This window comes from Alosa pseudoharengus, unplaced genomic scaffold (assembly GCF_046254945.1).
Source record: "Alosa pseudoharengus isolate Yale_2024_CS ecotype anadromous, Long Island Sound unplaced genomic scaffold, YU_APseudo_1.1 YU_APseudo_1.1_scf_19, whole genome shotgun sequence".
NCBI lineage: Eukaryota > Metazoa > Chordata > Actinopteri > Clupeiformes > Clupeidae > Alosa > Alosa pseudoharengus.
In genome coordinates this window covers 17,748,189-17,763,188 of record NW_027468657.1, presented here as the reverse complement: position 1 = coordinate 17,763,188, position 15,000 = coordinate 17,748,189, and positions in this window count along the sequence as shown.

Sequence of the window (15,000 nt, the reverse complement as noted above, 5' to 3'; positions counted from 1 at the left end):
TCTTGTCAAGAAACTACACAGGCAATTGGATGATAGTGACATCTAGTGGACCAACACATGGGCTGTTTGTCAAAATAAAACATTAGTCAGGCTATCATAAAAAAGTTGCATTGTTTGCATAATAAAATGTAATCAAGTAATCCCCAACAATGCAGCTATAATCTGATTTCACATTTTTTTATTCTAATCTGGGTTGATTATAGTTACTTGATTACGTAATCCAGATTACATGTAATCCATTACTGCCCAACGCTGACGAGGTGTCATTAGATAGCTTTCATCAACAGGGCTTGTGAGAAGCACCATATTGGAGCTTCCCATGTCAACACACACACAAACACGCACCCGCACACACACACACACAGATACATGCACGCATACACACACACACACACACACACACACACAGATACACCTTAATACATGTACTCATGCACATGGAACTTCAGATACTTTCTTTCACATACACACACACACACACACACACATACACACAGAGAGATACACACACACACACACAGATGAGAGGATGAGTCACCAGCAGCAGAAGTTGAAGATGGAGGAGAACAGGAAAAAATAGAGAAAAGAGAAGGAGCAAGATGGAGAAATAGAAAGAGAGAGAGAGAGAGAGAGACTATGTTGCTCCGCCCTCTTCCCCCACCTCTCCCTTCTCCTGTAGTGTGTCTCCATCGAGTGCCCAGGCTGAGGTAGTGCAGCCACCACACCCTGCAGCACACCAGAGGGTGTGTGATTGTGTGTATGAATGAGTGAGACAAATGTTGCACCCCACTGCTGCACAGGGGAGTGGGTGTGTGTCATGTGCGGAGACAATAACGTGACAACCGAGCAGGTTTCACTCTCAGAACGAACTGTTTATTTCTCAAGCATGTCATCATGACATCACACGTGAGAACTACGGTGGCCCATCTAGTCACTTATCATTACATCTCCCCTCTTAAGTGGTTGTGAAATCATATGCCTTAGTCTAGACACAGAGAACAAACACACACGTCACATAACAGAATCTTATAAATGAGCTAGGATTTTGGGGTAGACTGCCCACCATCCACAGCAACATAGGGATTATTCTGCCTTTCCCGATAGTTGCTGTTCCTACTGTTTTGAAATAGTTCTAACAGTCCAGTTAGTTCAACTTCGGCAACAGCCATACAGCCCATATTCTCAATATCTATATACTGTATCCCTATTATTTATAAAACAGCACATTCAGCATCAGTATGAAAGACAATCAACACTGTCATAGTAACACAACTTATCTAACACATGCACAAACACAGGTCCCCATGTGCGTAATTAAGTAAGAGTTAAGTCTCTCTATACCTCTGAGGTAGTCTGACCTCACGGCCTCTAGATGTCACCTGTACCACTCTGCGTGGCGTCACATGTGGGGATGCATGCCCTGGAGCTTGATCTGGTGGTGTCTGGACATCTGACTTATCCCTGAGGGTGGGACTAACCACAGGAGAAGGCTTGCTTAGCAGCGGCACAGGAGAGCCCTCAGGCCGCAGCTGTTGTTGGTCAGATGACTCTGCAGACTCTGGCATGGCCTGCAGGTGTCTACGGTTTCGACGCAGCACTGCACCGCTGTCCATCCTCACCAGGTACGAACAAGGCTCTTTGCACTTGGTGCCGATGACCTTAGCAGGAGATTTCCACCCCTTCTCTCCATCGATCTGACGTCCATAACCAGGATGAAGTGGTTGGAGTGGTCGTGCAGAATGGCGGCGGTCATAGAAAAACGGGTAGGATGACTTTACTGTATCTGCTTGTCTCTTTCCCGAACCTGTTGCTTGTCCACAAGCGCAGGCTGTAGCTTCTCTTCCAACATGGGAAGTGTAGTTCTAATGCGTCTTCCAGTCATGAGACGGGCTCTTCCAACATGGGAAGTGTAGTTCTAATGCGTCTTCCAGTCATGAGATGGGCTGGGCTCACGCCTGTTGCTGCATGGGGGGGTCGCTCTATAGTATAACAGAGCCAGATGTGGGTCAGGCTGCTTCAGGATCCACTTGGCCATCTGAACAACCCGTTCTACAGCACCGTTCGCCTGGGGGTAATGAGGGCTTGTAGTAGTGTGGACGAATCCATACTTTTCACTGAAGCTTTTGAACTCTGAAGATGTGAACTGTGTGGCGTTATCACTCACCAGTTCGAGTGGTATCCCCTATCTCACGAACATGCTTTTGAGCCTATTGATGACTTGTATGCTGGACGTTGAAGAGAGGTGAGCTATTTCGAGGTCTCTGGAGTTTGTCACGATGAGGTAATTCTGATTCTCTACTTCACAGATGTCTGCCGCGATGCGCTGCCAGGGGCCCTCAGGTAAGGCTGTGGTAAGTAATGGCTTATGTCGCTGAGTAGGTCTGTTCTCCAGGCAGAATCGACAATTTGAGACCATTTGCGTTATCTCAGCATCGATGCATGGCCACCACACTGACATCCTGGCTCGTGCTCGGCACCTTGTCAGACCTTGGTGTCCTTCGTAGAGCCGTTCCAGCATGACTGGTCTCAACACCGCAGGGATGACAAGCCTATCTTGATATAGCACTAGCCCCTCAGCTTCGGAGAGATATGCTCTAACAGAAAAATAACCCTGCAGAGATGGTAGCACCCGCGACTTTGGTGGCCACCCTTTTCCTACAAAGGCCATAACCTGTTGCAACTCTTCGTCATGCTCAGTGGCTGTGCGTATCTCACTGAGTCTCTGTACCGAGACTGGAGCCTTAGCTACAATGGATTCAACATACGCCTGTACCTCATGTTCCATAACTCCATCACTCACCTCGGACAAGGATTTCCTAGAGAGTGCATCGGCGACAACAAGTTGTTTCCCAGGGCCACCGCGTGGAATCTGAGAAGACGCATGAGTAGCCTTTGGCATCTTGGAGGGGCTTTATCTAGGTCGTACGTGTTTATAAGAGGCACCAGAGGTTTGTGGTCTGTGTGCAGGCGAAAACTGTCCATGCCTTGCACGTAGCGCGCAAACCTCTCGCAAGCCCACACACATGCCAGGCACTCCTTTTCGATCTGTGAATATCTTTTCTCTACATCCGAGAGTGCGATAGGAGTGAATATCTTTTCTCTACATCCGAGAGTGCGAGAGCAGAATGCAACTGCCTTAAGTTCACCGTCATGTTCCTGCAGTAACACGGCCCCTAATGCTTGGTCTTGCACCTCACTGCAAACCCAGTCATTCTCTCTCTTAAGCAGATCAGTGATGGGATGCAATGTTGTGTGTCGACAATGTCGACATAGTTGATGAGGCCCAGGACTTGACGCAGTTCCTCAACATTGGTTGGACTGGCCATGTCGGTAACCGCCTTCACCTTGCTGGGGTCTGGTTTTAGGCCCTCTGCACTGATGATGTAGCCAAAGTACTGGATTTCCGACTTGCCAAAATGGCACTTAGCCTTATTCAGCTTTAAGCCACTATCTTTTATGGTCTTTAAAACCGCATCAAGACGCTTATCATGCTCCTCAGTTATGGCTCCATATATCAGTATGTCGTCCATCACTACGACTACCCCCTCATGGTCCTTAAGCAGTGTGGACATCTGTCTTTGAAAAATGTCTGGGGCCGATGTAATCCCAAACGGGAGCTTACGAAAGCAGAAGCAGGGGAGTAATAAACGTTGTCAGCTTACGACTGTTCTCCTCCAAAGGGATCTGCCAAAATCCGCATGAAGCGTCAAGAGTGGAGAACGTCTTCGCCCCGGCCAACTTAGGAGCAACGTCTTCCAGAGTGGGCAAAATATATCTCTCACGCCTTGCTGCCTTGTTTAGTCGCTTGAGGTCGACGCACACCCTTAGTTGGTCCTTGTTCTTTTTCTCCACGTGAACCATGGGGGCACACCAATCCGTGGGTTCGGCTATATGTGCTCCCATGCTGGCCATTGCAACGTGAACAGGCCGATTCCTCCTGACTCTGCCACTGCCTATCATTCACGCTCTTTTTTCCATGGAACTGGCGCCTCCCTTGTTTCACAGCATCCACTGCACAATCCGCGTGCAAACTCACACTCTTTTTATCTGTTCATTCTGGCGAGCTATCTGGATAGCTTTTTCAAGCGACAGTTCTGGTTCTAACTAGAGATGCGTGGTTCGCGGTTACAGCCACGGACTCCGCGGTTAAACCGCGGATCGGGCGGATGACATGAAGAAATATGATATTTTAATTAAATTCGGGCGGGTGGCGGTTGAACCAATCAAATGAAATATAATCAAATAAATATAGCCTATACATTGTTAAATTGTGTTACCCAGGGTCGGACTGGGAGCAAAATTCGGCCCTGGCAATTTTCTCCTGGACCGGCCCACCACTGAACCGACGACCCCCCCCCCCCCCCCAAAAAAAAACAAATCCCCCCCTGATTCCACCCATAAATAACAAACACACAGTATTATGCTGTAGCAACACTTCATAAACTGAACCCAAACATTTAGATTTGGACCTATAGCCTAATCACAATAACAAGGGTTTTTTAAAGTGATTTGAAATGTAGAGGGACAGGATTCAGGGATTGGCTACTAAAGACAGGCTAATATTCTGTCTGTCTCACGTCATGTTACCCCATGCAAAACCACATGTCACTGCTTGACTAAATGAAAAATATAGGCTACTGAACATGGACATCGTCATAGTTGACAGAAATTAAGTTTTGTGCCAACATGTTGTAGAAACAAAAACACAGCCTTTATTTGGTGCAAATCTTCTCCTTTACTTTGGTTATAGTCCGCGATTCACATTAACTGTAGGCTATCCACAAGTGTAGGCTATACTAAACGTTTTTGCCCTAGTTTGTGTGCCGTCATCACATTTTGCAAAATTAGGCTACCTTCGTTACTAACCTACCAGTTGATAGCCTAATTTTTACCTGCATCGACTTGCGATTGATTGTGCATCTGATGTAACACTCGGGGGAGAGACCACTTTCCAAGTTTCACTTTCACTGTCGTGAGCTAAAAGGCAGTAATTTGGCCTATAGTTGCTTCTATGCATGCTGCTTTGTTTAGGCCTAGGCTACTATCAGAGATGGTGTTGCGGAATTGGTGTATTCCGATGTTTCACTGAGCAACCCCTCTCACGCATGCACACACACACACACACTAAAGGTAACAAAAAGTGTAAATTAAGTAGCCTATCGTAGCCTACCAGCATTTTTTCCTCTCCAGTGCAGGGATGGATTACTGCACGGGCCTACCGGGCCCAGGCCCAGGGGCCCAAGGGGTCAGGGGGCCCTGAAGCCCAAGCCTTTGCATGGAATCATTGCCTCAATATCAACAAATCAAGATGTAGGCTATAAATCTGATTGAATTTAGTATTGGCCATCCCCAAAATGCACCAGAATACAGGAAATCTGGGGGAGGACCCTCAAACCTCCCCTCCCACATATACGACAATTAGTGGGGGGCCCTTAATACATGATGTCCAGGCCATTGCAACGTGAACAGGCCGATGTTCAGAACGTAAGAGTTAAAACTTCTACAAGCTCAATAACATCCACAGCGGAAAAAAGAAGGTAAGAAAAATAGTCGTAAAACTTAGATGTGTAAGGCAAGCAAGCAAGTTTGGCGGTGGTTACTAAAAATGTGAACATGCACGTTGCACTGTTGTGCGGTGGACTTTCGGAATTAATAGAGTCTGCGTTTCTTTAATATCGAGGCACCATAGTTTGTCCGATCGACCTGCTGGTATAAAATGAATTGCGCTGTCTGTCTGAAAAAGACGCGCTCTCTCCCCATGCAGTCAAAATGAATGGGAGTCTTCAGAGCAGGCTTGTCATAGTGTCACCCTGACATGACAGTGCGTAAAGTAGCCTATAATGTGAATGACTTGTTATTTTATTGAGGATTTCTTTCTTTTTGCAAAAAATAAAGTACAATAGGCATTAATTGGTAGGCTAAATAGCAGCATGTTGAAATTATGTGCCAAATTTTTTATCACAATGATAAAATTGTAGGCTACAGTCCGATGTGCGTTTTATTTGGAGACTGTTTTGCGAGACAGAGACCGAGTTTGCTGCTAATATTCTGGGGATAGGCTACAACATAGCCAAGGACTTTAGCCTTTAATATATTTGCTGCATTGGATCAGTCGTTCTAGAACAGGCAAGAGCTGTCTAGCCTCACGTCAGCAGCGCTGCATCACCCATATACATTAAAACAACCAGCGGATGGCGGGCGGGTGCGGTTTTGAAAATGTATCAAAAAACGTTGGTGCGGATGGATGGCGGATGGATGATACGTTTTTCTATGCAGTTACCGTTGAAATAATAGCCCATCCGCGCATCTCTAGTTCTAACTGAAGCTTTTGGGAAACCTCCATGTCTGAAATGCCAATCACAATCCTGTCCCTGATATGTTAATCTTTGTTTCTCCCGAATTCTCAGAATTGTGCTAGTTCATACAAACTTCTGAGAAAGGCTTCAACAGACTCATGGGCTTCTGCACTCGCCTGTGAAAGCATGCCCTCTCATATATGACATTCCTCTTGGGCACGAAATGTTTGCTAAACTTTTCTATCACAGTGTCATAGTCAAATTCTGAGCTGTCTTCATCATCGTCATCCTCGAAGGTTAGCTGACGGTCGAACACAAACGACTCGTATATAGCCACCGCTGTCTCTGTCCAGTTTTGTTGCCACTCGATAGCGATCAAAACGCCGCCGCCACATTGGCCACTCTGATGGACAAGTCGAACTGTTCCGGTGGTGGCAACTTTGCCATTATTATTTACAGTGCGTAAATCGGCCACTTCTGATACCATGTCATGTGTGGAGACATTAACGTGACAACCGAGCAGGTTTCACTCTCAGAACGAACTGCTTATTTCTCAAGCATGTAATCATGACATCACACGTGAGGACTTCGGTGGCCCGTCTAGTCACTTATCATTACAGTGTGTTTATTGTATATATATATATATATGTGTATATATGTATATGTGTGTGTTGTTTGTATGTGTGTGTGTAAAACAGAAAGTAAAAGAAAGAACAAAAAAAGAAAGAGCAAAAGATAGAGACACAGGGCGCTGTCTTAACAATCTGAAGCGCAAGTATTAAACGCAAAGCGCAAGTAGCTTTGTGGGCGGATCTTGGGCGCTGTTGCTATTTTACCGGCGGGATAAATGACTGGTGCGCCCGACGCAAATCTAAAATGGGGTGGTCTGAAGTAGCTACATTACTCATGGGTGTGGTTTGGGCGTAACATGCAATAAACCAATCAGAGCGTCATCTCACATTCCCTTTAACAACAGGCGCACTTGTTCCATAGTGGATTGCTATTATGATGGCGGATTTGCTAGGCGCAGCCAGGAGCGGTTCACAGCGCTATAAGGACTGTTCAGTTGGGAACAGTTTGCTATTGATTTTTCTTCTTGACAAAATGTAATACAGAAATGTCACAAAGACAAGACTGTTTTGGGATCACTCTCACTGAATCATGAGGTTATAAATGCATGCTGATATTTTTGCAATGTAATCTAACATTACCTCACTATAGACGATGCAGCTCCTCTGTCAGATAAGCTCTCTGGGGCATTTCGGTTCAATGGCATTGGCATGCAGTTCAACATCACGTCTCCTTAAGTCCTCTAATATTTCCTAATTTATGTCATTAACACATCCATGATTCGTGGAAATGTGTACACTAGATTTATGCCTATTTTTTCACATCTTAATGGACACCACAATGATTTCCCTCGTGTGGTAATATTTTTCCACATGGAAATGGAAACTACTGCGTACGTATAAGTATAAGTATACTCTTTTGATCCCTTGAGGGAAATTTGGTCTCTGCATTTATCCCAATCCGTGAATTAGTGAAACACACACAGCACACAGTGAGGTGAACACACTAATCCCGGCGCAGTGAGCTGCCTGCAACAACAGCGGCGCTCGGGGAGCAGTGAGGGGTTAGGTGCCTTGCTCAAGGTTCGAACCGGCAACCCTCCGGTCACAAGTCCGAAGCGCTAACCAGTAGGCCACGGCTGCCCCATGTATAGATGAGAGGAGCAATGTGTGCGTTGTGCAGCACACGCTACATTATGGCCAAGCAGAGATGGGAAGTAACGAAGTACAAATACTTTTGTTATAGTACTCAAGTAGAATTTTTAGATATTTTTACTTTAGTTTACTATTTATTTTTGAGGCGACTTTTTACTTTTACTTCTTACATTTTAACATGAATATCGGTACTTTCTACTCCTTACATTTTAGAAAACTGGCTCGTTACTTTAGTTTCAAATAATTTCAGTGGAGTTTTTATTTTTCGCGTCATCAATAACGGATGGGAATATACGTTGCACTTGACGCACCACTAAAAGATGACTCGACATATTTGGGCAGCATTCATTCGCGGCAAATCATTACAGCTTGATGGCAGTAACGTTAACGTTAGCACGTAGTAGTATGTCTCAATTCAATTTAGTCGAAAATGCCCTCCTCCTCTCCTCGCCTTTGATGCTTCCCTAACTTCTAGCTGCAGTGTAGCCTATATTAAAGCGCACACAATACACAACGGTAAATTGGAACAAAACTAAAGGTAACCCTAGCCTTTATAGGGCTGTATAAAGTTGTCAAATGAATAGGTTGTAATTAGGCATTGTTGTTGTAAAGATATTGCATGTAGATGTTGTACTTTATAGGCTACTTTTTAGGTGACCAATGCACAATAAAAACCGGGAAACGGACAAATATTATCAAGGCTTTGAATGTTTCCGTGTGTGCACGGGGGTCTCTGTAGATCGGTGGTAGCACTCATTTCTGCAGGCCTGTGGCCATGCATGCGCCCTTAAAATAGCATCTGACAAAGCGCCACTAACTTTAGACCAGGATTTCCCTGGTCTGTGGTGGAATTGTTTTGTAAAACGGCAAAATATCAACAGGGAACTTTTGCGCCGGAACACGCCTCCTCTTTTCGCTGAACCACCCCCCGTGGGCGCACTTGCATTCCCTAATTTACCTATGTGTGCCTGTGGAGGGAAAATTCCAATATGCGCTGAATGCAAAATAGGAAAGACAAAAGCACCAGTATACAAAGTCAATTGCGCTTGAGTGCACGATAGGGCCCATAGTATACTGAAGGAGAGAGAGAGAGAGGACCATACAGATAACCTATGTTATGAGGCAACAATTTATGTAAAGTCCATATCCACAAGCATTCCAGCATTACAAGCATAGGAAATAAAAATAGGAAAACGTTGTTTTGTCACTTTTGGTAGCTATAGGCTAGTTGGTTCTGACCACCTGAATGAACTATGCTAAGATAGGCTAATGGTGCATCAGACTGAGTTACTGCATGCACAGAGACGAGAAGGGTATGGGGAGGAGAATAAGCTAATTTCCCAAAATGATGGCATGTTCCTTTGGCATGTTCCTGTTCTTCTTTTTCTTCTCCAGAAGAAGTGTCCCCTGTACTGTTGATCTCACTGTTAGTAATCTCATCTTGTCCCTGCATTGTTTATCTCACTGCTTGTAATCTCATCTATAGAGTGTCATGCACTGTTAGTAATCTCATTTTTGTCCCCTGTACTGTTGATCTCACTGTTAGTAATCTCATCTTGTCCCTGCATTGTTTATCTCACTGCTTGTAATCTCATCTATAGAGTGTCATGCACTGTTAGTAATCTCATTTTTGTCCCCTGCACTGTTAATCTCACTGTTAGTAATCTCATCTGTACAGTGTCCCCTGCAGTTAGTAATCTCACTGTTTGTTATCTCATTCCAAAGGCCAGTCCTTGGCACGCCAGTGCAGTCCATAGCCTATCCATCCCATGGGCACAGACACACCAAGATTCTTATTTATCAATGTTCCTATGCACACATCTGATTTTCAGAATAGTACACTTTCTTCCATACTTATTCACTTGGCTGACGCTTTTCATCCAAAGCAATTTACATACATCAATTCTTACAGAGCAACTCGGTGTCAAGTGCCTTGCTCAAGAACACAATGGTGGCGGCTGAGAATTGAACCCTAAACTTTTCCTGGCTACTGCCTGGGGAGAGAGTCAGTCTATGTTTCCCCGGGTCCTATGTTTCCCGCTTTGTATGGGACTGGGGAACATAGGACCCTAATCCTAATCCTAACCCCGAACGGGGAACATAGGACCCGGTGAACATAGGGATGACCCCACTGCGCGCCTGCTAGCTCAGTTCCTTAGCCACTATGCTACCACTGCTCCCATTCAGTATACACCACCGTTCAGATTGCTCTGAGGTGGATGTGATGGCGAGTTCAGCGAGTTCAGCTTGTTTGTGAGATCTCTGAGCTCTGTTCTGCTCACACCTTTTTTACACAGTCAGCACCTGACCTGCTGTTAGCTCCTCTTTTGCCTTCTGGACCTACGCAACAGTAAACAGATTATTACTGTCAACAATGATATTGTTTTTATGATTGCACTAATGCATCAACAATGCAATAAAACATATCTGTCTCTCCCTCTCTCTACCTCCCTCCCTCGGTGGTCGTAATGTTTAAAGAGCGTCTGCAGTTGTTTGTGTCAGTGAGGTACGTATGGATCTCAGTGGCTGCGCTAAACAGCCTGCACTTTATGAAGCTGCACTGCGCCAAGCATCAAACCTCATGGAGACAAGTGTACAACATCTTGCATCTTGCCACCAGAGGGCAGTAAAGTACTGCCACAGCTCTTACTCTGTTCAGAGGTTCAGAGTCATACCTCAACACTAGGTGCCAGGGTTGTACCGCTTAACGCTGGTGCAAGTCCATTGAATTATGGTTTCACATAAATGGATTCCTCTGTCAGAAAGAAATAATCACATTTCGAGAAGGTACAACAGGGACAGTATACAAAAGTTATTCAAATGTGTCACTGTGCATCCCTACTGTTACTATGCCAACCAAAAGTCGACATAAACACTAGATGGCACTCTCCCTTCGCCATAAACAGAACATCTAAAAAAAATACTGTTTCAAAACACAAAACACCAAAAGTGGCAATGGAAATGAGCATGGACTCAGTCCAAGACAATGATCCATGTGGTTGTTAATGTCCAGTCGTGTAAATGTATGGTCAGTGGAAGCGGGCCCTACGCACAGCTGTCAGCTGGTCCAGTGCAGTTAGGCTCAGGCAAGCTGACAACACTGAGAATCAGCTGCTGCTCTTATATCTGTGGAGGAATGAACAGAAAAAAAATCAAGATTTGGATGTTTACAGTGGTGTTTGTGTGTGTGTCTGTGTGTGTGTGTGTGTGTGTGTGGGGGGGGGGGGGGTGCTAAAGGCACAGGGGAGTTGGGATTGATGAGTATCTAATGAATGGACCTGTGTTGCTCTGAGTTTCCACTTAGCGCCAGACACTGAGCTGAGAGTAAATGTGTGTGTGTGTGTGTGTGTGTGTGTGTGCGTGTGTGTGTGTGTATGTGTGTGTCACTAACAGGAGACTGAGAGCAGGGTAATTAGACTTGACTGAGACTGTGATTCCTTGTCAATACAGACCAGTCAAATGGGACAAGCGTGTGTGTGTGTCAGTAAGTGTTTTTTTTTTAACTATAAGACTGTAGCCATCTCTCTGTAGGACACACACACACAAACACACACATATCTCACTGTAAATGTATCCTGATAAGTGATTTAGGGCATATTGCGACAGCCTTGACATTTCTTGGAAGAGTGCCTTTCTTGTGACTTTGTAAAAAGTTTAAAGGTCAGCGTATCTTTGGGAAATCTCTCTCTCTCTCCCTCCCTCTTATTCTCTCTCTCCCTCCCTCTTATTCTCTCTCTCTCTTTGCCTCCTTTTCCTCTCCTCTCATCCCTCTCTCTCTCTCTCTCCTTTTTCTCCCAAGGCCACACAGCTTTGATAAAGCTGTTGTGATAGCCCCTGCCTATTTGTGAGCCGATTTTGAACATTTGCCATGTAAATGCGGCCTGTCTCGGGGCTGATCTATCATAACAAGCGCCTTTTCTCTGTGGTCCTGGCAGAGGTGACTTATGCAAAGCAGCATTTGCATGCACGCTGACTGCCAGCTGCCTGGGTGCTTCCTGGCATGGGTAGGACGTCGGGGAGAGGACAGAGCAGAGACCGGACGCAAGTCAGGCACCCTGAGCTCTCGCTATGCCCCTCGCTCCCAGGGAAGTGTGCTTGTGTGTGTGTGTGTGCTTGTGTGTGTGTGTTTGTGTGAGTGAGTGTGTGCATTTCAGTGTGTGTGTGTGTGTGTGTGTATGTGTGTGCGTGTTTGTGTGTGTGCGCAAGTTAGTGTGTGCTTGTTAGATTGTTTATGCAGTCTATATGTGATTCTGTATACGTGTGCTTGTGTGTGTTTGTTTGTTTGAAAGTTTGTGTGTGTGTGTGTGTGTGTGTGTGTGCATTTGTGTGTCTCTATGTGTGTGCATCTGACCAAAAAAAAGTGTTTTCTATGTTGAACATGAGAATATGTGTGTTTAAAACAGAGATAAAATGTGTTGTTGTAAACTGGTGCCTCTGTGTTTCTTATATTTCACGTTTAACTATGCTGTGTTCGAGAGATGTACATAGTACAAATGCATATTTGTGCTTAAAGAGAGAGATTGTCTGTCCTTCAGAACACCAACAGGAGATAGCTATGGGTTGGATTGGGTATTGATGGGTTCTAGATCAGTAGTGGCAGACTCTAGAAGAGATTCCACGGAGTGTCAGATGAGGATCACGACAGATGTCCTATAGTTTGCTACGGTACGGCTACTGTTCCGTAAGCTACGGTACGGAACAGTTGGAGTGGCAGCGTTGTGCTAGCGTCAAACGATTTGAGCGTTGAACTTGGTTCAACTTTAAAAGCGTAACGAGAGGCTCGTCAATTGTCAGTTTAGGCAATGGAACATAGACCGTTCAGGTAACTTAAGATCAAGACATAACTTAGTTAATTATGGTCTGAGCGTTGTGTTATGCTGTACCACTGCCACTTTGTTATGTCCAATGGGATCCCCACCTTACTGTTAGGTAGGAATGGAGATTATATCACCAGCCAAATGAGCTCACCCATACATACACATACATCCAAAATGGCTTTTGGATCCACACAATCCCACCACCCCATCATCATTTCCAACGAAACAGTGGAAACAGTAGAGCATTTCAAATACTTTGGACTCACAATTGACAATAACCTCACCTTTGAACATCACACAACAGACATACAGAAAAAAGGAAACCAAAGACTGTCAGCAGTGAGCAAACTAAAAGGACTTGTTGCCCCCCATCTACCATATACCAGCATTGTCCAACCCATCCTATTATACTGTTCCACCTGCTTCTTCAACATGTTTACTGTAAAAAAACGTAACAAACTCACTCAACTAACCAATACTGCCACCAAAATAATAGATAGATAGATAGATAGATAGATAGATAGATAGATAGATAGATAGATAGTTTATTGATCCCCAGGGGGAAATTCAAGGTCCCAGTAGCATACAGACATCACACACAACATGCACTTACAGCAGAAATGGTAAATATAAGTATAAACATATAACAAAACTCCACTGTACAATAGAGACAGTAGAAAATAAGAACTAACAAAACTAAATACTAAATATACTATATAAATTAAATTAAATAATCCACAGTGTGCTTGAGGGTGATCAAGCATGAGACGCTTGCAGTGACAGGGCCGGGACTGGCCTGTAGTTCTGTGTGCAAGGTAAGGTGCTCAAGAGAGTGAGTGTCATGGTGAAGATGCAAAAAGTAGTCCAACAGTATAGTCCTATAGTTCTGTGTGCATGGTAAGGTGCTCAAGAGAGTGAGTGTCATGGTGAAGGTGCAAAAAGTAGTCCAACAGTGCAAGAATAAGGTCTAGAGACCAGCATAAATAAAGACCAGCATAAATAATATGGACAAATAAGAGAGTAAAGTATAATGTAGACAGGGTAATATAAAAAACTATGTCAGTGCAAGAATAGGTTGAGGTAATAGGGTTACAGCCATTCAGTATTGTAGCAGAAGCCATTGGTCATGTGTGCTAATACAGCATGAAAAACAGTGTAGCAGTAAAACAGTAGTAAAGACATTAGGCTGTGGACAGTAGTAAAACAGTAGTAAAACAGTAGTGGGCAGTCAGTCCTCAAACATGGAGAGGGTGGAGAGGCAGACAGACTATGCGGAGAAGTCTATCTCTCCTCTTCACTTAAGTGAAGCATTGAACAGTTCAATGGCCCTGGGCACAAATTACTTCCTCAGTCTGTCTATTGTGCAAGGCAGTGAGGCAGTAATAGGTCTGCATACCCCAAACCTACAAGAACTAAACACTAAGGCCATCGCACGTATTGCTCATTCAATAGCCCTGGACATTACCCACCCACTCAACCACTACTTCTCACCCCTACCCTCTGGCAGGAGGTTTAGAAGCATAAGGTGCAATAAAGCCCGCTTCAGCAGAAGCCTAATCCCCTTAGCAATCCAAACACTTAACAACACAAAGCCCCACAGATAAATATATGCAGTGCAATAATGTATGTTTTTCCCATGAAACCCCCAATAATTTATGTAAAAGTCTTTGTCAAATGCCTATGATGTATGTAATGTGTATGTCTGTATGTATGTGTCATTCCTGTCTGTGACCATGTATGTGCCATTCTGTGCTTGTGACCATGCAGGATGAAAAGCGGTATGGAAAAATAATTTCCCTAAGAGGACAACTGATAAACTAACTAACTAACTAACTACATGTGCACTGTCTTTATATGGTTAGATCGCATAGGTTCTGAATTACTTTCTTTGAGATCATTGATCACTCACACACCTATGCATACATATAAATACATACACACACATCCACAAACAGACACACACACACACACATTAGACATTTACACTCATTTAACCATCACACACCTATGCACGCACACACACATACAAACAGATACAGTACACACAAACACATATGCACACACACTTGTATGCACACACATACACAGACACACACACACATACAGAGACACACTGTGGAGTTTATGGTCCCTTTCCCATCAGATGGCTGAGCGGGGGTGGAG